Source organism: Nyctereutes procyonoides, unplaced genomic scaffold (assembly GCF_905146905.1).
Source record: "Nyctereutes procyonoides isolate TBG_1078 unplaced genomic scaffold, NYPRO_anot_genome, whole genome shotgun sequence".
NCBI lineage: Eukaryota > Metazoa > Chordata > Mammalia > Carnivora > Canidae > Nyctereutes > Nyctereutes procyonoides.
In genome coordinates, this window is record NW_026575082.1 from 28,395,145 (window position 1) to 28,415,604 (window position 20,460).

Below are 20,460 nucleotides of genomic sequence, written 5' to 3' on the forward strand. Positions count from 1 at the left end.
TAAACAACCAATAAATAGCAAAATGAAAAGTTGTATCTATAAAGAGCCATTAAAGGTGATAAAAAAGGGAATCATAAAAAGTACTCAATCCAAAAAAAGGAAGAGAGAGGAACAAGAACAAAGAACAGATAGGACAAATATAAAATAGGAAACATGGGGCAAATAGCAAAATGATAGATTTAAACTTAACAATAACCATAAAAATACAAATGTCTGAACACCAAATTAAAAGGCAGAGGTTATCAGATTCTATGTCTGCAATTAGACAGTAAAAAGAAATAAAAGGCATCCAAACTTATGAGAAAGAAGTAAAATTGTCACTATTTCCAGATGACACAGTACTATACATAGAAAACCCTAAAGACTCCATCAAAAACTATTAGAAGTAATAAATGAACCAGTAAAATTGCAGAATACAAAATTAATATACAAAAACTGGTTGCATTTCTACGCACTAGTAACAAAGTACCAGATATAAATAATTAAGAAAAAAATTCCATTTATAATTGGAATAAAATAAAAACAATAAAATACCTAGGAATAAACTTAACCAAGAAAGTAACCTCTACTCTGAAAGCTTTAAGACCTGTATTGTGAAAACTATAAAACGTTCATTAATGAAGTTGAAGACGACACAAATATATGGAAAGATATTCCATGCTCATGAGTGGAAGAATTAGAATTGTTAAAATGTCCATTCTATTCAAAGCAATCTCAAATTAAACGCAATCCCTATCAAAATATCAATAGCCTATTTTTCACAGAACTAGAACAAATAGTATTAAGCTTATATGGAATAACAAAAGACCCTGAATAACCAAAGCAATCTTGTAAAAGAACAAGCAGGAGATATCACAATCCCAGATCTTAAGATATACTGTAAAGCTGTAATATCCAAAACACATGGATTGTGGAACAAAATAGAGAACAGAGATAAACTCATTTTTTTAAAGGATTTATTTATTTATTTATTTGAGAGAGAGACAGAGAGAGAGAGAGAGAGAGAGAGAGAGAGAGAGAGAATGCATATGTGAGTGGTGGGAGGGGCAGAGGGAGAGAATTTTCAAGGAGACTCCCCACTGAGTGTGGAGCTCAATGTTGGGCTCAGTCTCACAAAGGATGAGATCCTGACTGGATTCAAAACCAAGAGTCAGACACTTAACCAACTGAGCTACCCAGGTACCCCATAAACTCCTGCTTATATGGTGAATTAATCTACAACAAAGGAGGCAAGAATGGGGAGGGGCATGTGTGTATATATATATGTATATATATATATACACAGACACACACACACACCATATGATTCACTTATATGTTGAATCTAAAAAACAAACAAATGAACACACAATAGAAGCAGAAACACACTTATAAATAGAACAAACTGGTAGTTACTAGGGGAGAAGGGTGGGCAAATGAGGTGAAGGGGAGGGAGAAGTACAGGCTTTTAGTTATGGAATGAATAAATCAGGAGGATTAAAGGCACAGCATGAGGAATACAGTTAATGCTACTCTAATAGCTACATTTGTGTTAGCAAAGCATAAGGTACAGAGTTGTTAAATTACTAAGTCATACACCTGAAACTAATGTAACATTGTATATCAACTAAAATAAGTAAAAAACAGATTTGGATAAATGTCCAAATAAAATAAAATACAATAAAATACTGTGAATGGTAATAAACAAGCAAACAAATGAACAATAAATAAAAATGCAAAGCCCAAATATATGCTGCCCATAAAAATCACAAGTTAAATATAATGACACAATAGATCAAAAATAAAATTGTGGACAAAGGTAAATTCTGTTAACACTAATACAAGAATGCTAAAAGGGGCATTTGTGATAGGCAAAACTAAAAACAATCCAAATATCCATCACAGGCGGACAGATAGGTAAAATAATTTTGATACATGTGTAAGTGAAATGAAACTCAGGATAAAAAATGAATTATTATTATTATTATTATTGATTTATGAAACAAGAATAAGTCTTAAAATGATTATCTTGACTGAAAGAGGCCAAATGAAAAGAGAATGTATACTGTATTTTCCATTTACATTAAGTTCTATAAAGTGTAAACTAATCTACTGTGACAGCAGTTTAGTGGTTGCCCGGGGACTTCAAGGAGAGTAGGAAGAAAAGGGAGGTACGGATTAGAAATATATATAAGGAGGGATACCTGGGTAGCTTAGTACGTTAAGTGTCAGACTCTTGATTCCTGCTCAGGTCATGATCTTAAGCCCCAATGATGGCTCTGTACTCAGCAGGGAGTCTGCTTGAGATTCTCTCTCTCCTCTCCCTCTGCCCCTCCCTCCATTCATGGGCTCATGGGCTCGTGCTCTTTCTCTCAAAATAAATAAATCTTTAAAAATATGAATATAAAGAAACTTTCGGTTGTTATGGATATGTTCATTATCTTGATTGTAGTGATGGCTTCATGTATGTTAGTTAATACATCACGTTGTATTCCTTAAATACATGTTATTGTATGTCAACTATATCTTATTAAAACCATCAAAAATAAATATAGTCAAGGTGTTGAAAATCCTCAAGGAGAGGCTAAGGAACTCTTATAGATAGGAGGAGAGTAAAGAGACATGACAACTAAAATGTAATGTGGGATCCTGGACTGCATCTTGGGGAGGAAAAGTACATAAATGGAAAAAGTGAAATCTGGATAAATCTGTGGTTTGATTAATAATATTTTAATAGTATTAATTTCTTAGTCTTGATAATTGGATGATAATTATGCAGGGTGTTAACATTACGGAAGGATAGGTAAAGGCTATATGGAATGCTCTGTACTATTTTTGCAACTCTTCTACAATCTAAAATTATTGCAAGATTAAAAAAATTAAAGAATAAGTCACAATCTTGGACAGGTGAAAAAGTAACAACAGATTTCTTACCTGCTTTAACAGATCTTTTATTTGTATCTTGACGTATATAACTGCCTGAAAAAAAATGAATGAGAGAAATCTGGAGATAAAATGACTGATTTGATAATGGTAATTTTGAAGAACTATAGAGGCTAGAAGAGATGCTAGACGACTAGATAATGAAACAGTTTCTAATTTTTTAAAAAGGAAAATAATATGGAGACCTCAAAATATAAGCTAGTCAGGCTTTAAATCATGCCTTTTAGCCTTGTAAGATTTTTAGAAGGAATTAATGAACAGGTAGGTTTACGTGTACTTAGGAAGGAAGAGAGCAATAATTGAGCTAGTTTAGTTTCACCAGGAACAAGTTATGTCAGACTAACCTTAATCACTTTCTGAAAGGATTGCTTGCTTAGCAGATATAAAAAAATGCTCTACTCTGGACCTAGTACCTTTGATTTCAAGAAGGTATTTGGCAAAATCACTAGAAATCTTGTGTACCAGATGGTAAAATAAGAGATATTTCAAAAGGTGTATATGTTCGTTGTTCACTGAATGATTATTTACAGGTTTATGACTCAATCTCTAAATTCAGTCTCTTATTGGAATTCTCTATTGGCAGATCAAAAGGCTTTCTCTGCAGTTCTACCAAGTAAACATTGTCCATTAAAGATAAACTGCACTGAAAGAATGGTTGATGACTATAGAACAGAATTAGGATTTTTTTTTAAGATTTTATTTATTTAATCATGAGAGACACAGAGAGAGAAAGAGGCAGAGGCACAGACAGAGGGAGAAGCAGGCTCCATGCAGGAGCCTGACATCGGACTTGATCCTGGGTCTCCAGGATCACGCCCTGGGCTGAAGGCGGCGCTAAACCACCGAGCCACCTGGGCTGCCCCAGAATTAGGAATTCTTAAAGGGATTTTGAAAAAAAAAAAAAAAAAAAAAAAAAAAGAAACTTTACAAAATAAGATTAAATGGAAGATAGAGGTAATATAATTTATAGTATATAATATAAAAAAATTTTTTTTTTGGCTGACTGCAAGTTCACTCTTTCTGTACAATGAAGTTGGTTAAAGGGTTAATAAGATCATACTTATCAGAGAGTAATATTTACCCTAAATCAGAATGTGAAATTCTTCTGATAAACTGGAAGCATTTTCATATTTCATTCATCAAATTTCCTTAATTCATAGAAAAAAATGAGAATAAATAAATCTTTGTGAAACAAGAGCTATGAAAACAATGATAGAAAATAAATAGGAGGGCAGCCCCGGTGGCGCAGCGGTTTAGCGCCACCTGTAGCCCAAGGGCGTGATCCTGGAGACCCTGGATCGAGTCCCACGTAGGGCTCCCTCCATGGAGCCTGCTTCTCCCTTGGCCTGTGTCTCTGCCTCTCTCTCTGTCTCTATGAATAAATAAATAAAATCTTTAAAAAGAAAAAAAAAAAGAAAATAAATAGGAAAAGACAAATACTTATTAATCATTGGTAGACTGTAAAGTCATATTCCTGTTGTGTCTTTTTTTTTCCTGTTGTGTCTTAAGTGCTAGCCTTACTTTAACTAGAACCAGTTCTACCTTTATTTTATAATTATATTATGATTCCATAAAATCAGTAATCTTTTAAAATATAAGGATTAGAAGACAGAACAGGGGCCACAGGATAGACATTCATGAATTAACCAGAGAATAATAAAGCCAAATATAATCAAGTAGGCCATGTAATCAGCTTGCCAGGGATTGGCAGCCTTTGCTAAATTGTTTGCTTCAATATAAATCCTTTTCCATTTCACATATTTATTTCACAGAGGGACATTAAGAGCCTGAAGTAGAATTCTGAGAGTAAGAGTAGAGAGAAGGGATACAATTGAGTAATATTTGGGATCTGAAATAAGCAAGTCTTAGTAAATATATGGATGTGTGGGGCCTGATAGTGAGGAACGTAGGAAGGGATGGCAAATAGGTTTTAATTCACACGCTGTATCAGTCAGGGCAGAAAAGAAAACAGTACACTCAAATTGGGTAATCTGTGGAAAACTTTACCTACAAAGATGGGGGAAAGAATTAGGGGAACTGACAAGGAATACTGTATGAACCCAGCGCTAGCAACAAGAGACCTATTATTACCCTAAGACAGAAACCAGTTTCTGGAAGTGAAGAGGTTGTTGACAGGAGTTGTGTCTTTCAGTAAAGAAATGCAGCCAAACTGTGGCAATCCCTGTAAGAATAAATATCCCAACATCACTCTTGACCCACTTTCTAATCTTCTGTGAATGTCTCTGAGCAAACCCAGTCAGAAGACAGAGGACAACAAATCTCTAGAAGTAGTCTTGCAGTAAAAGGCACAAAGAACAGGGTAGAGAATAAGCAGGTACCAATCCTAACTGATTGACAGTAGTTGCTTGAAACACCATGTAGAAAAGGATTCTGCAGTATCATCCAATCTCATTAGGACACATAAGCATGAAAGTCATATGCCTATTATCATAACAGGATGAGGCACTGTTGGCATGTGTGTTCAGGAGTCCTATGTCCGTAATAAGCATGAGATGGAGGAATGGTAGCATGTGTGTCATGTTTTCTAACCCTGGGCTATGCATACTTTCACACTTTTAGTTTCCCTGAATGATAAAACATCTATAGTAATAAATAAAACAAAAAAAATACAAGAGAACAAATTTATGAGTGGGGATGACAAATTCAGTTTAGGATATGTTGACTTTGAAATGTGTTGACTCTGAGATGCTCAAAGATGATCCAGAGATATATGGATCTGAAGTTCTATGGGGAATTAGGTTGGAAATAGTTTTAGAAACAATACTTTATATGTGGTAGTTGAAACATAAAAGTGAAGAGAACACAGAGTAAAAAAAGTAGTAAGTACATAAGAAATCAGGAGAATATAAACATTTTAAGAAAGGGGCATAGAAAAAGCCCACAAAAAGAAAAAGAGCAAGAACAGTCAAAAGGTTATAAGCAGCACCAAGGAAGTGTAGGTTCACAGAAACCAAGAAAACAGAATATTTATAAAAGAAAATTGCCATGAACGTCAAATGTTGAAGAAAAGGCAGTGAAGTATAGACTGAAAATTTTCCACTGGATATGACAATTAGATTACTATTGCCCATGGCTAGAGTGGTTCCAGGAATATGATAAGAAAGGAAGCCCAATTTCAATAGGATGAGAAGTTAATGAGAGAAAAGAATATGACTACAGCAAATAATAACCTCTTGAGTACAATGGATAAGGTGAAAAGGAGAATGAGTTGGTAGCTAGAAGGAAACAGGATTAAAAGGATTTTTTTTTGGAGTGGGAAAGTCAATAAAATTAAAGTATGAGGAGAAGAAACTAATGGAGTAAAACTGAATATATTAGAATGAGAGGACTATTAGAGATGGCTGGAGCCTGTCCTACCAATGCATTCTTGAGGAAAAATGTCCTGCCCACAGGCCTTGCTCCTCAGAGCACAGGTAACATGGTATAGTTTCTCACCTCTCAGTACAGGTAATTGACTGATAGTAGGCACATAAGTTAGTTATCTATTATGAAAATGTGAGTTGAGCTAATTGGATTCTCTGTTAGGATTATGAACTAAGAAATATGTAAATAATTGACTGATTAGCAGTATAAAGTCAGATGTAAGGGTGGTGAAATAAAAAGAAAAGGATAGTGTACTCAACACACAAAAACCTCAAACAATCCAATTAAAAAATGGTCAGAGGACCTCAACAGACATTTTTCCAAAGAAGATCTATAGATGGTTAACAGACATAGGAAAAGATGTTCAACATCACTAAACATCAGGGAAATGCAAATCAAAGCCACAATGAGATACCATCTTAAATCTATTAGAATGACTAAATCAAAATGACAAGAAATAGCAAGTGTTGGTGAGGATGTGAAGAAAAAAGAACCCTTTGTGCAATGTTGATGGGGATGTATATTGGTACAGCCAATTGTTTTCCACGATGTGGAAAACAGTATGAAGTTTCCTCAAAACATTAAAAAAAAAGAGAAATACCATATGATATCAAAATTCCACTACTGGGTATTTATCCAAAGAAAATGAACACTAATTTGAAAAGATACATGCACCCCTATGTTTACTGCAGCATTATTTACAATAGCCAAGATATGGAAGCAATCTATGTATCTATCAGTAGACGAATAGGGGAAACATGACATACACACATGTGCACACACCCAAAGAATATTACATAGCCATAAAAAGAATAAGATTGTGCCATTTGAGACATGGATGGACCTAGAGGGTATTATGGTAAGAAAAATGAGTCGGGATCCCTGGGTGGCTCAACGGTTTAGTGCCTGCCTTTGGCCCAATGCGTGATCCTGGAGTTCCGGGATCGAGTCCCACACCAGGCTCCCAGGATCGAATTCCACATCATGCCTGCTTCTCCCTCTGCCTGTGTCTCTGCCCTCTCTCTCTCTTTCTGTGTGTCTCTCATGAATAAATACATAAAATCTTAAAAAAAAAAGAAAAATGAGTCCAAGAAAGACAAATACCATATGATTCCACTCATAAGTGGAATCTAAAAAAATAATAATCAAACAAAAAGTAGAATTAGACATATAAATACAGAGAACAAATCAATGGCTGCCAGAGGCGAGGAGATTGGGCAAAAAGGGTTAAGAGGAGAGGGAGATACAGTCCTTTAGCTGTGGAAGAGTAAGTCACAAGGATAAGAAGCACAGCGTAGGGTTACAGTCAATGATATTGTAATAGCAATGTAATGCAGAGAAGACAGCTATACTTGTAAGTATAGCAGAATGTATAAACTCATCAAATCACTAAGCTATACACCTGAAATTAATGTAACATTGTATGTCAACCATACTGAGAAATTTTACAAAAAGGATGTGTAGCAGTAATGACTCATGTTAAAGCTAAATTTAGAAAAAATAAAAACCATGAGTGGCTAACTGAAGCATTGATAAGGTAGAGCATGAAGAAGCTAGCTCTTAGAGAAACAGAGGACAAAGATGTGCGGAGAAAGGCAGAGTCTCCCTGAAAGACCATGACCCTCTAAAGGAGATTCAGAGGTTTTCTGAATCTGATACTTTCAAGTTATGGTTCATTGATGTCCTTATATTAACTCCTCTTTTCTTTTAACACGAATGGGTTTCTGTTCTTTGCATCCTAAACTCCAACTCTAGGACAAGGACTAAAACAAAGTCATGGAGGAGTCAAAGTGGAAAGGGTTTCTTTGAACAAGAAGGGAAAATCCAATCCTTAGTAACCTTAGGAAATAAAGGAAGAATGGGTATTAAGACAGGAGTCAGAAGAAAGTCTATAGCTCAAATACATTTATCAAAAAATAAAAAAAAGATTAAAATTAAATGAATTAAGCATTCACTTAAAGAAGTTGGAAAAGAACCACAAAGCAAGCCTAAAGAAACAAGAAGGAATGAAATATAAAAGCAGGAAATACAGAGAACAATATCAACAACAACTACACTAATAACAAGAAAAACAGAGCCAAAAGCTGATTATTGGAAAAAATTAATAAGCAGACTTCTGACAACACTGAAAAAAGACAAAAGAATGTGTAAACAAACAAAATACATAATGTAAAGGGGTAAATAAGTATACACAACAGAGATAAAAAAGTAAGAATGGGTATTATGAAAAACTGTATATTAAAATATGTGAAAATAGTTTTGTTGATTGCTTCCCTTGCTGTGCAGAAACTTTTTATTTTAGTGTAGTCCCAATAGTCTATTTTTGCTTTTGTTTTCCTTGCCTCAGGAGACATGCCTAGAAAAATGCTATGGCCAATGCTAGAGAGATTACTGCCTGAGTTCTCTTCTAGGATTTTTATGGTTTCAGATCTCATTGTTTAGGTCTTTAATCCAATTTTGAAGTTGTTTTGTATACAATATAAGAAAGTGGTCCAGTTTCATTCTTTTGCATATAGCTGACCAGTTTTCCCAACATCATTTGTTGAAGACACTGTCTTTTTCCCATTGGATAGTCTTTCCTGCTTTGTTGAAGATTAACTGACCATATAATCGTGGGTTTATTTCTGGGTTTTCTATTCTGTTCTGTTAATCTACGTGTCTATTTTTTTTTTTTTGCCAGTACCATACTGTTTTGATAACTACAGTGAAGGAAACAATCAACAAAACTAAAGGCGACCTATGGAATGGGAGAAGACATTTGTAAGTGATATTATCAGATAAAGAATTAGTATCTGAAATATATAAAGAACTTATACAGCTCAACATCCAAAAAACATATAATCCAAATGAGACATGGGCTGAAGACAGAAACAGACACATCTCCAAAGAAAACATACAGATGGCCAACAGACACTTGAAAAGATGCTCAACTTCATTATCATCAGAGAAATGCAAAAGAAAACCAGAAGGAGATATCACCTCACACCTGCTGAATGGCTAAAATCAAACACACAAGAAACAGTAAGTATTGGCAAGGATGTGGAGACAAAGGAACCCTCTTGCACTGTTGGTGGAATGCAAACTGGTAGAGACACTCTGGAAACTAGTATGGAACGTCCTTAAAAAAATTAAAGATAGAACTATCATACAATGCAGTAACCACACTACTGGTATCTATCCTCAAAACAGAAAAACACTAATTCAAAGGATACATGCACCCATATGTTTACTGTAAAATACTCAGCCCAATGTCCATTTACAGATGGATGGATAAAGAAGCTGTGGCATATAAATGGAATGGAATATTATTCAGCCATAAAAAGAATGAAATCTTGCCATTTGCAATAACATGGATCGAGCTACAGAGTCTAATGCTAAGTGCAATAAGTCAGTCAGAGAAACACAATACCATATGATTTCCTTCATTTGTGCAATGTAAGAAACAAAACAAATGAGTGAGCGAGAGAGAGAGAGAGAGAAAACAAGAAACAGACACTTACCTATAGAGAACAAACTGGTAGTTTCCAGAGGGAAGTGGGTGGGGGATACGTAAAATAGGTGATGTGTATTAAGGAGTGCACTTGTGATGAGCACTGAGTAATGTAGGCTTGAAACTAATATAACACTGTAGGTTAACTGTACTGGAATTAAAATAAAATAAAATATTTGAAAATAGAGATGAAATGAATAAATTCCCAGGAAAATATGAAACATCACTATCATTACAAAAAGAAATAAATAACTCAAATAAGTAATAAAGAAACTAAAGTGGTAGTCAAAGACCACCTCTGTCTTTAATATTTTTTATTTTTTTTAATTAAGTAAACTCTACTCTCAACCTGTGTAGAGACCGAAAGTCACGACCTGGAGATCAAAACTCACTAGGCTTTACTGACTGAGACAGCCAGGTGCCCCAAAGAAACCCCAGGACCAGGTTATGCTGGTAGCTTCTACCAAATTTTCAAGACATACATAATTCCTATTTCATGTAAGTTGTTTCAGAGAACATGAAAAGAGCAAAAGGTACCCAAGTTATTTACAAAAGCTTATATAATTCTGATCCTAATAAAAGATAAAAATACTGCAAAAAACAATCTAACCACATGGTGAAATTAATATGACAGAAAACGAGAATAGGACTTCATGTGTTTGTTGATACAATAATGTGTTTGCTATTTGCAAAATCTTAAATCAGACTTATAACATAAAGCAGTAAGTAAAATGTATATGCAATAAACGAGAATAATAACATTGACTAAATTTCTACCTTAAAATTATAAGCATGACCTTTTCTTTCCAATTCAGAATTATAATATGTTCTCAGTGATTTTCAACTCCTCTTCTTACTCCCCATCTGTCAACTTCCCTTCCTTGTGACTGTACTGTATCACTGCTACTAATTGCTTAGGTGTGTCAGGGTTAAACATGAACATCATGAACATCTGCTCGGTGTCCAGTTTTTTGAGGAGGAGGCTGGGCTTTCCTTTCAAAGTTGGTGGACTTCAGGTTAGAAGATCAGACTTCCCAAACCAGGATAAAAGTGAGAACAGATCCGTGTCCTGGACAAGGAGATATCTGCTATTGGCTCCCCAAATCTGGTATGTCTGATTAACTTGAGCTAGAATAACTTAGAAGCACTGGTTTGTAATCATAGGAATGAATGAAATTAGCTGTATGTTCCTTTCTTCTTGATTTTTGGGGTATATAATCTGTCTCATTATGGCTTCACCATCTATTTCCTGCTAATCGGTCAAGATGACATAAGGCTAGAGATGTCTTTGGAAAAGAGGGATGTCAGTCACAGACCATGTTGCTTTTTTGTTTTGTTATTTTAATCAGGAGGGGAACCAGAAGAGTCTGGTTCATGTACTGTTTACTTTCCTTAATTCTAGACTTTTGACTTGAGGTGATTTATTTCTTTACATTAATATCATAGGGATTAAAAAAGAGATTCTGAAGCCTACGGAAAACAGATTAGGTGGACATGAATTTAAAAGATTAGACAGGGGGCAGCTCAGGTGGCTCAGTGGTCTAGCGCTGCCTTCAGCCCAGTCTGTGATCTGGAGACCCAGGATCGAATCCCACGTCAGTCTCCCTGCATGGAGCCTGCTCCTCCCTCTGCCTATGTCTGTTCGCCCCCCTCCCCCCGTCTCTCATGAATAAATAAAATCTTTAAAAAAATAAAAGATTAGATAGGAATATTTTCCCATAGGATTGTCAAACTTCAGTTCCCTAAAACATGCAGGTAGTGCTTCCCCACCCCCCCACCTGTCCTGTCCCTCTATCCAGTAACTCTTACAGGAGTGAGACCTGAATAATTTGTTAGAAGCCCTTTATCTTTACCCTTTTTGGTCTTTATATAACCAAAAGGATATCAGAAGGTCTGTGGCTTATATTGTTTCTGGAGCTAAGGATATCCCAGTAATGCAAAACTAAAAGAAATATACCATGACTCCTAGGAGAGAATTATAGAGTATATAAGAGGTTGAAGGTTAGCAAATTTTAAAAAAATTATTTATTTTTAGGAGGAGAGAGAGAGAGAGAGAGAGCGAGAGAGAGAGAGAGAGAGAGCCACGAGCTTGAGCAGGGGGAGGAGGGTGGGAGAGGGAAAGAAACTCTCCAGCAGAGTCCCCATTGAGTGCAGAGCATAACAGGGGGCTTGATCTCTCCATCATGACCTGAGCCAAAACCAAGAGTCAGACGCTCAAGCTCAATGGACTGAGCCACCCAGGCGCCCTGGCAGTGAATGTTTTTAACTTAGTTTTAAACTGCTTCAATTTGTAACTACATTGAATGAAGAAATGAAAGTGAATCTTTCTTTGTAAATATCTCATAAGTGAATATTGGACTAAATATTTATTTAAATATATTAAGAGATAACAATTCAGAAACTTCTCATAACAAGTGAGAATAGGACAGATTTTACAAATGTTGTCTATACGCCAGGACTGACAAACACAGGGCAGCCGTCCTGTAAAGGATGAAGAGAACTTCCTCCAATAAACTAGTGTAGGGCAGACCATTTAGCACCAAGTCAGAGCTCAGGCTAGTTCTTCTTGCTTTAAGCTGTTGTTTCATTTAGAGCCAAAATACCGATATAATACTAATTAAGAAGTAATTTGGAAAGATGCTCAACATTATTAATTATCAGGGAAATGCAAATAAAAAACACAATGAGATATCACCTCATACTTGTTAGAATAGTTATCTAAAAGACAAGAAATAACAAGTGTTGACGATGATATGGAGAAAAGAGAACCCTTGTGCACTGCTGGTGGGAATGTAAATTATTACAGCCATTATGTAAAACAGTATGGAGGTTTCTCAGAAAATTAAAAATAGAACACCCATATGATCCAGCAATTCCACTTCTGGATATTTAACCAAAGAAAACAAAAACATTAATTTGAAAAGATATATGTACCCCCATATTCAGTACAATATTATTTACAATAGCTAAGATATGGAAATTAATGGAGTCCATTGACGGATGAATAAGGAAGGTTATATATATATATGTGTGTGTGTGTGTGTATATATATATATATATATATATATATATATATGATACTATTCAGAAATAAAAGAAAAAAATCTTGCCACTTGCAACAACACAGATGGACCTAGAGGGCACTATGCTAAGCAAAATCAGTCAGACAAAGACAAACACTATATGATTTTGCTTATATGCAGAATTAAAGCAAAACAAAACAAAAATCAAGCTTATAGATATAGAGAACAGATTGATGGTTATCACTGGAAGCATTGGGGGGGAGGGCCAAATAGGTGAAGGGAGTCAAAAGGTACATACAAAAGAATAAGTAAGTCATGGGAATATAATGTACAGCATAGTGACTACATGGTACTGCATATTTGAACGCTGCTAACAGAGATCTTAAAAGTCCTCATCACAAGGAAAAAAAAATTTGTTACTAGGTATGCTGATGAATGTTAACTAGAATCATTGTAAAGACCATTTCACAATATATACAAATATCAAATCATTATGATGCATACCTGAAATTAGTAGAATGTTATATATGAGTTATACCTCAACAAACAAAAAGGATTTTGAAGGATGAGACACAACTATAAAGGCAGGGAACAAAGCTCTTTCAGTACTCAGGCTATAGTGAACATCAGTGGTTCCTGAATTGAAGCAGGCTTAAGAATTTACCCATGTCATTTGTTAAAATGCAGATGTCCAGGCCAGACTGATGGTATTCTGACTAAGAAGCTAGCTGGAGCACAGCAGTTAGGCATCTGTATTTTTATCAAGCACCCCCAGGTAATTTTGATAGAAGAGGAAGTCTGGATAGAGCAAATTGAAAAACACTGGTCTATAATGTAAAAAAAGGAATAAAATATTTGGCAGTTCTCCAGTTGATCTTGTCAATAAAAAACAATCACACGGGTTAACAAAACCTTGGAATTTGGATTTATGCTGTGTTACTGTGTATTGTCTATACTGCTCTTATTGTAGAAACAGCTATAGCAATAAAGAAATGCGATATCATGTCTTCCAGAAAGCCCATTCTTATATGAACTTTGTCTACATTATTAGAAAAATAGACATTTTCAATAAATAGCACCATTTTTATATTCAGGAAAAAATGAAGTAATTTCTACTTTGTGAGAAAAAAGCCAAACAGAAATTTACATAATGTAGTACACCAGACTGAAGGAGGCTACAGAAAAAAATATCAAATGTTCCATTTGTTTTTCAATAATTCAAGTCAGAGAGAATAGAAAAAATACATATAAAGGTCAATAAAAAATTATTTTATAGAATACATGTATATTTATATTACGTGAGGAACAAATATAAAACATAAGACAAATGAATACTAACGTGTTTTTAGAACAATGATTTGTAAATATTTGCTTTTATCTGACAACTTTATCAATATGTCTATTAGCTTTCAAGCTATTAAGCTTTGACAAGATACAGACTAATTGAAGAAATATGACTATTGGAAAAATATCTAGAAGCTTCCATTAATTCTTTCTTACATGCTTACTAAAATCAGGCAGATGAACACACTAGACGGGAAAGCTGCCTGCTGATAAGAAACTCGTTCTTTGTTTTAGGTGACGCCCAAAGTACATTACTTATGAAATATATGATGTCAAAAGAAAAGCATTCTAGAATCAAAAATTACTTTCAGGCTGGAAAAAGAGATTTAAATAGTATAAACTACATTAAATCATCTGGGTATTTGCTAAAATTCAGTGCACAGAAATATTAAGTCCTTGAGTCATTCAGTCTGAGAAAAGCAAGAATATGTCAAAAATATAGCTGGGCTGCAAATTAAACCTGAACATTTTTGTTTGTTAGTGTGCTAAAATATAAACTCATGTGGTTTATTTTTAGATACGATTTTTTCTTTTTTGGTCTAGTAAGTACTGTTCTTTAACATTGTTTTTTGAAACTTATCCAAAAAGTAATCAACATTTCTGTAAGCCCTTTATGGAAGATAAAAAACAACTTGAAATATACCTTGAGACTATCTAAGATTAAATAAAATATTCAGAAACCTCAAAACATTTTCTTCTCTGGTCTCTTCCATCATAAGGTTTATTAAAGAGTCCTGGGAGTTTCAATTTACTGACTTGAGATGTAGACTTTACAGACTTATTCAGAGTGATTTATGAATATGCCTGTGAAGGGACATAACCATTCCTATCCTAATCAGGCTCTTTTATTTGCTTTTCTTAGAAAAATACTAAAAGGAATTCCCAAAGGGATTAATATGAAGAATTTCTGAAATCCAAAAAGGATAAGGGTGGGGTGCATGTTCTATTTAAAGTTTTTAATTAAAAATTATTGCTATGGACTGAGTTGAGTGCACTTAGAATTCTATATGGAGATCCTTAACCCCCTCAATATGACAGTATTGGAGACAGGGCCTTTCAGGAGGTAATTAATGTTAAATGAAGTCATAAGGATGGGATCCTCATCCAATAGACTACTGTCCTTATAAGAGGGGAAAAAGACATTAGGGGTGGGACAGCACAGAAAAGGCCATGCGAGGACATAGCAAGAAGGTAGCTATCTGAGGCAAGCCAAGGAGAGAGACTTCAGGATAAAGTAGACCTGCTGACACCTTGGTCTTAGACTTTAGCCTTGAGAACTATGAAAAAATAAATATCTATTCTTTAAGTCATGAAGTCTGTGGTAGTTTATATGGGAACCTTATACAACTATGTTATGTATATAATGTACACGTCATATATGTGAGTTATAAAGTATAATAACAAATGCCCATGTACCATCCCTAACTTCTAATCTCAAACACACTACCTCAGAGAGCATCATTGTTTTAAATTTTCTATTCATCATTCCTTTGCTTTGAAAAAAAAAAGTTTTGGTATCGCATATTTAGGGATCTCAAAACAATATATTTTGTTCGTTGGTCAAGCTGTCTATCCCTCTGCAATATCACACTTTCTTCAGTTCTCAACAGAACAAATTCATTTACCTTATTCTTCTATAGGAGTGTGTTGGCTCTTTTAGGCTCTTTGCTTTCCCAATAAAATTTAGACCCAAATAGAGTTCCTCAAACACTGTTAGGATTTTTCACTGGAATCACATTGACCTATAAACCAATTTGAAAAAAAAACCTGACATCTTGTCTATATTTAATCAAATATATTAGTGCAACCTCCGTTTAGACTTTAATGTTCCTCAATAAAGTTTATAGTTTTTTTTCATAAAGATCTTGTACGCTATTATTTCTTTGTATTTTACGTCTTTATGGATGTAGTAAATAGTATTTTTTCTAACTTTTTAAATATTAGAAATGCAGTTTATAATTGTACATTGATTTTATAATCAGTCTCCTTGCTAAACTTTCATTATATTTCTATAATGAGTTTACCCGTTAATTATTTTGAGTTTTCTATGTAGACAGCATGCCATCTACAAACGAATGTAGTTTAATTTCTTCCTTTCCAAATGGTTATACTTGATATTTCTTTTCTGTTCTTGTTGTGAGGACTCTGACCTCCACTACAATGTTAAATGGACTTGTTCCAATTTTAAAGTAAATGTCTCAAGTATTTTTTTGGTAAAAATGATATTTGCTGCATATTCTTGACAGATACCCTTAATCAAGTTAGGGAATCTTCGCATCTTTTCCAGTTTTGCTAAGAGGTTTTTTTTTACCCTTCCATGAATAAGTTAACTGTAATTAAAAAAAAAATCTATCAATGCATTACTAGGTATTTATCCAAAGGACACAAAAATGGGGATTTGAAGGGATATATACATCCTGATGTTTATAGCAGCACTAACAACAACAGCCAAATTATAGAAGAGTCCCAATGTCCTCTGACTGATGAATGGATAAAGAAGGTGTGGTACACCACACACACACACACACACACACACACACACACACACACACAGGAATATTACTCAGCCATCAAAAGTATGAAATCTTGCCATTTGTAACAACATGGATGGAACTAGAGTGTATTATGTTAAATGAAATAAGTCATTTACTTATTACGACATATATGATTGTATGATTTCACTCATACGTGGAAGTTAAGAAACAAGACAGATGAACATAAGGAAAGGGAAGGAAAAATAAAATAAGATAAAAACAGAGGGAGGAAAACCATAAGAAACTCTTAAAGACCGAGAACAAACTGAGGGTTGATGGAGGTAAGAAGGGTGTGGTGGTGGGCTAAATGGGTGATGGGTGCTAAGAAAAGCACTTGTAATGAGCACTGGGTATTACATATAAATGATGAATCAGTAAATTTTACTCCTGAAACCAATACTACATTATATGTTAAAATCTATTGAGATGACCATGTTTTTTCTCCTTTAATTTGCTATGCTAAATGATATGTATAGATTCTACCTTCTGCCACCAAACCATACTTGCATTCTTTATTCTTTTGATGCCCTTCTTGATCACGGTTGTATTTTCCTTTTTTTTTTTTTTTAACACATTGTTATATTCTGCTTGCTAAAGTTTTGTGTAGGATTTGATATTAACTTCCATAAATGAGAATGAATTGTACTTTTCCTTCCTCTTGCTCTTTTTGTTTGGTTTGGTTATTAAGGTTTTGATATAGATGTATGTAGTCGAGCTTGGGGATAATTCCTTCTTTTTTTCTTTTCTGTTAAAGCGTGTAAATTTGAAATATCAGAGGATATTTGACCATTACCAGGTCAGCTGTAATGATATGAGGCTTGTGTGTTTAATGAGAAGGTTTTAACAAAATATTTAATTATTTAATGATTATGGGAGTACTTTCGATTTCAATTTTTTTTTTGAGTCACTTCTGGATAAGGTATCCTCTCATCTTTTATTTTATTTTATTTTTTTCCTCTCATCTTTTAAATTTCTATTTGATCTGCAAGTATTTTTACTCATAATATTGTCTATTTCAGATTTTTCTCCTGATTAAACTTCCAGAGGTTTATCTATTTTGTAGGTATTTAAAAAAAAAAAAAGCAATTTCAGGCTTTGTTGATCCTACCTGCTAAATGTATGTTTTCCTTTCATTAATTTCTGCTCTTTGTTATCTCATTCTTACTTTTTTTAAAAAAGATGTTGTTCATTTTCTAACTCATTAAATTGGAAGCCTATATCATGAAATTTCAGCCTCCCTCTCTTTTTAATGTAAGCATTTTATGTATCCTATAAATTTGGTATGTTTAGTTTTTGTCTAGTTAAAAGGATGCTATTTTTTGGTTCATAGTTACTCCTTTTTAAAACAAATTTCCAAATGCATAATCATTTAAAATTTTTTCTTTTTGCTATTGACTTTTATGTCAGAAGATGTGGTCTGTAAGACAATTCTTTGAAATGTACTGACTTTTTGTGCTAAAAATATAGTCTATTTTTGTAAATGGTTAATCATTTAAGAATGCATATTCTCTATTGTATGCAGTTATATGTAGACAAATGTACATTAAAATTTATTATTATATTGATAAATTTCTTCCTTTAATTTTACAGAATTTAATATATTTTGAGGCTAAGCTTTGTGTATGCAGGCTTAATATTGTTACTTTTTTCTAGTGAACTGAACCTTTTATTATTATGTAGTAAGTTCTCTTTATCTCTAGTTATACTTGTTCAATTAAAATTGATACCCTAGCTTTTGTTCATTTGGTGTTTGCCCAGGATAACTTTTTACTATTCTTGTATTTTCAACCATTTCATGTTTTCAGAGTGTCACTAAGTGTAATTGCCAATGTATTTAGATTTGTTTTGAGTATCTTATCCTTTGCTTTTCATTTGTCCCACTTCTCCTACACTTAAAAATGAAAAGCTCTCTTTTAGCCTTAAAAAATGAACTGGAAAAGTTTTTATTTGTTTGAAACTTACTCCATTTTCTCTTTTTTATATGATTGGATGTCATATACTCCTTTTCTACTCCTTGATTGGGCTACTTTATAAATTTTACTCTGCACTGATAATCCCTGCTGAATTTTTCTAGTTCTTTCTAATAACCTGTGTAGCCAATTCCCCATATTAAATTGTCCCTTTAAGATAACTGGAATAGTTTCTATTTAATTGACTAAATACTGACCAATATATCTATTTATTAAAGATTTATTTTCATTGGCAATTCCACTTTTGTAAGTTCAATTCTGCCAATTTATTTTGTTAAAATATTTCAAATTTGTTTTTATATATTCTATATCAGCTAATTGCAGCAATACCTTTTAATCCTGGGCAGGGTGGAGGCTACATCTGCAATTTGTCTTTTCTGCTCTCGCTCATGGTAGCTTATTTTCTTATGTGTTTGCTGGATTTGATTATGAACTCCTATTTGGTTGATATGATCTGTAAACAAAACAAAACAAGAGGAAAAAACTCCCATCTTAAGTGAGAATTATTTCTTCTAGCTTCTCTGTCTTGCTAGTGGCCTTTAGTTTTCTTCTGGATTAGGTGTTATTATTCTCATTTACCGTTAAGAAGACCCCAATCTGCAACGTGTTTATAGCTTATACTTCAGCTTCAGTCTAAGTTTTTTTCTTCATTAAGATTTTATTTCTACCTGTGGAACTTAGCAATGAGATAACATTAAGTTTTATGCAGGATCTGATTATTTTGTATTAAGGCAGCTCTTCAGAGTAATGTTACATTGTTAAAAATAGATGTCTTCATACTGATTTTCTACTTATTTCACTTCTGTGCTATTTGAATATTTTCAAATTCATGTTATTTTTATAATAAAAACTCTGGTTCCTAAAAAACTTTAGGAGTTCAATGAAGTCTTTAGCAAAAATATACTACATTCTTTTTTCCAATTAGATATTTCATTTTAACAATAACAAATAAAGTATTAATATCATTTTCTTATGTTTAATATTTTTATATGTTGCACCTCAATTTCTCTAAGTCCTTTTCATTTGGTACAATAATATGTAAAATTTAAATCTCACAAATATTAAAAGTAGGAAGATATAAGCCACAAAAAATTTACTTTCCAAATAGAACAATGGATAGCCAATAAATATATATATGTAACTACCTAACCATAAATTTGTAAATAAGTATTTTTCATATATATACTTATTTACAAATATATATATGGAAAAATATGTATTTTTAAATATCTAAGCTATACCAAATTCTAAGTGAATTTTAATTAGAATAATAGACACTATGAAGATGCATTACAATAAAGCTAGCCAAAATTAATAAATAAAAATGTATTGATTAGAATTAGTGAGTTATTCCAAGATAATATAAGATAAACATTTTTCTCTCTCTTTTTTAATAATAGAAAAACCTTAAGTATTTCTGGTAAGGAAGAAAGTTCTCTCTAACACAGCTGGAGAGCTATTTATGATATAGTATAAAAACTGAAACTACACTGATAAAAAGCTGAATTATTTATTCTACTTAGAAGCAATATGAAAAGAAATTTAATCATGCCCTCATACTTGCAAAGTTATAACTTATTAAGCTGTAAAAGAAATGCTTAATGTAAGGAAATTAGATACTACTCTTCAATTTTGGAAAGGTATGCTCCTAAACTCTTAAAACAGGTTAGCAATTTTGGAGGTTAATTTGAAAAAGTAGCAATATGATTCAGGTCAACTTTGAAATTTATCATGAAACCAAAGGTTATTAAACTGATTTTTTACTATTTTATCTTTGCTTAGAATAATTAAGG

The 20,460-nt window shown here is 33.4% G+C and overlaps 1 protein-coding gene across 7 annotated transcripts in view; it reads right to left on the minus strand.

Moving 5' to 3' along the window:
* Positions 1-20,460, minus strand: part of LOC129514447 (methyl-CpG-binding domain protein 5) — a 433,503-nt gene that overhangs the window by 94,408 nt on the left and 318,635 nt on the right. The window contains exon 5 of one of the 7 annotated variants that reach the window (XM_055333022.1): positions 2,914-2,958. The exons of the other annotated variants lie outside the window; for them this stretch is intronic. The gene's annotated coding sequence lies outside the window, so the exon portion shown is untranslated. The remainder of the gene's footprint in view (positions 1-2,913; positions 2,959-20,460) is intronic. 7 annotated transcript variants of the gene reach the window in all.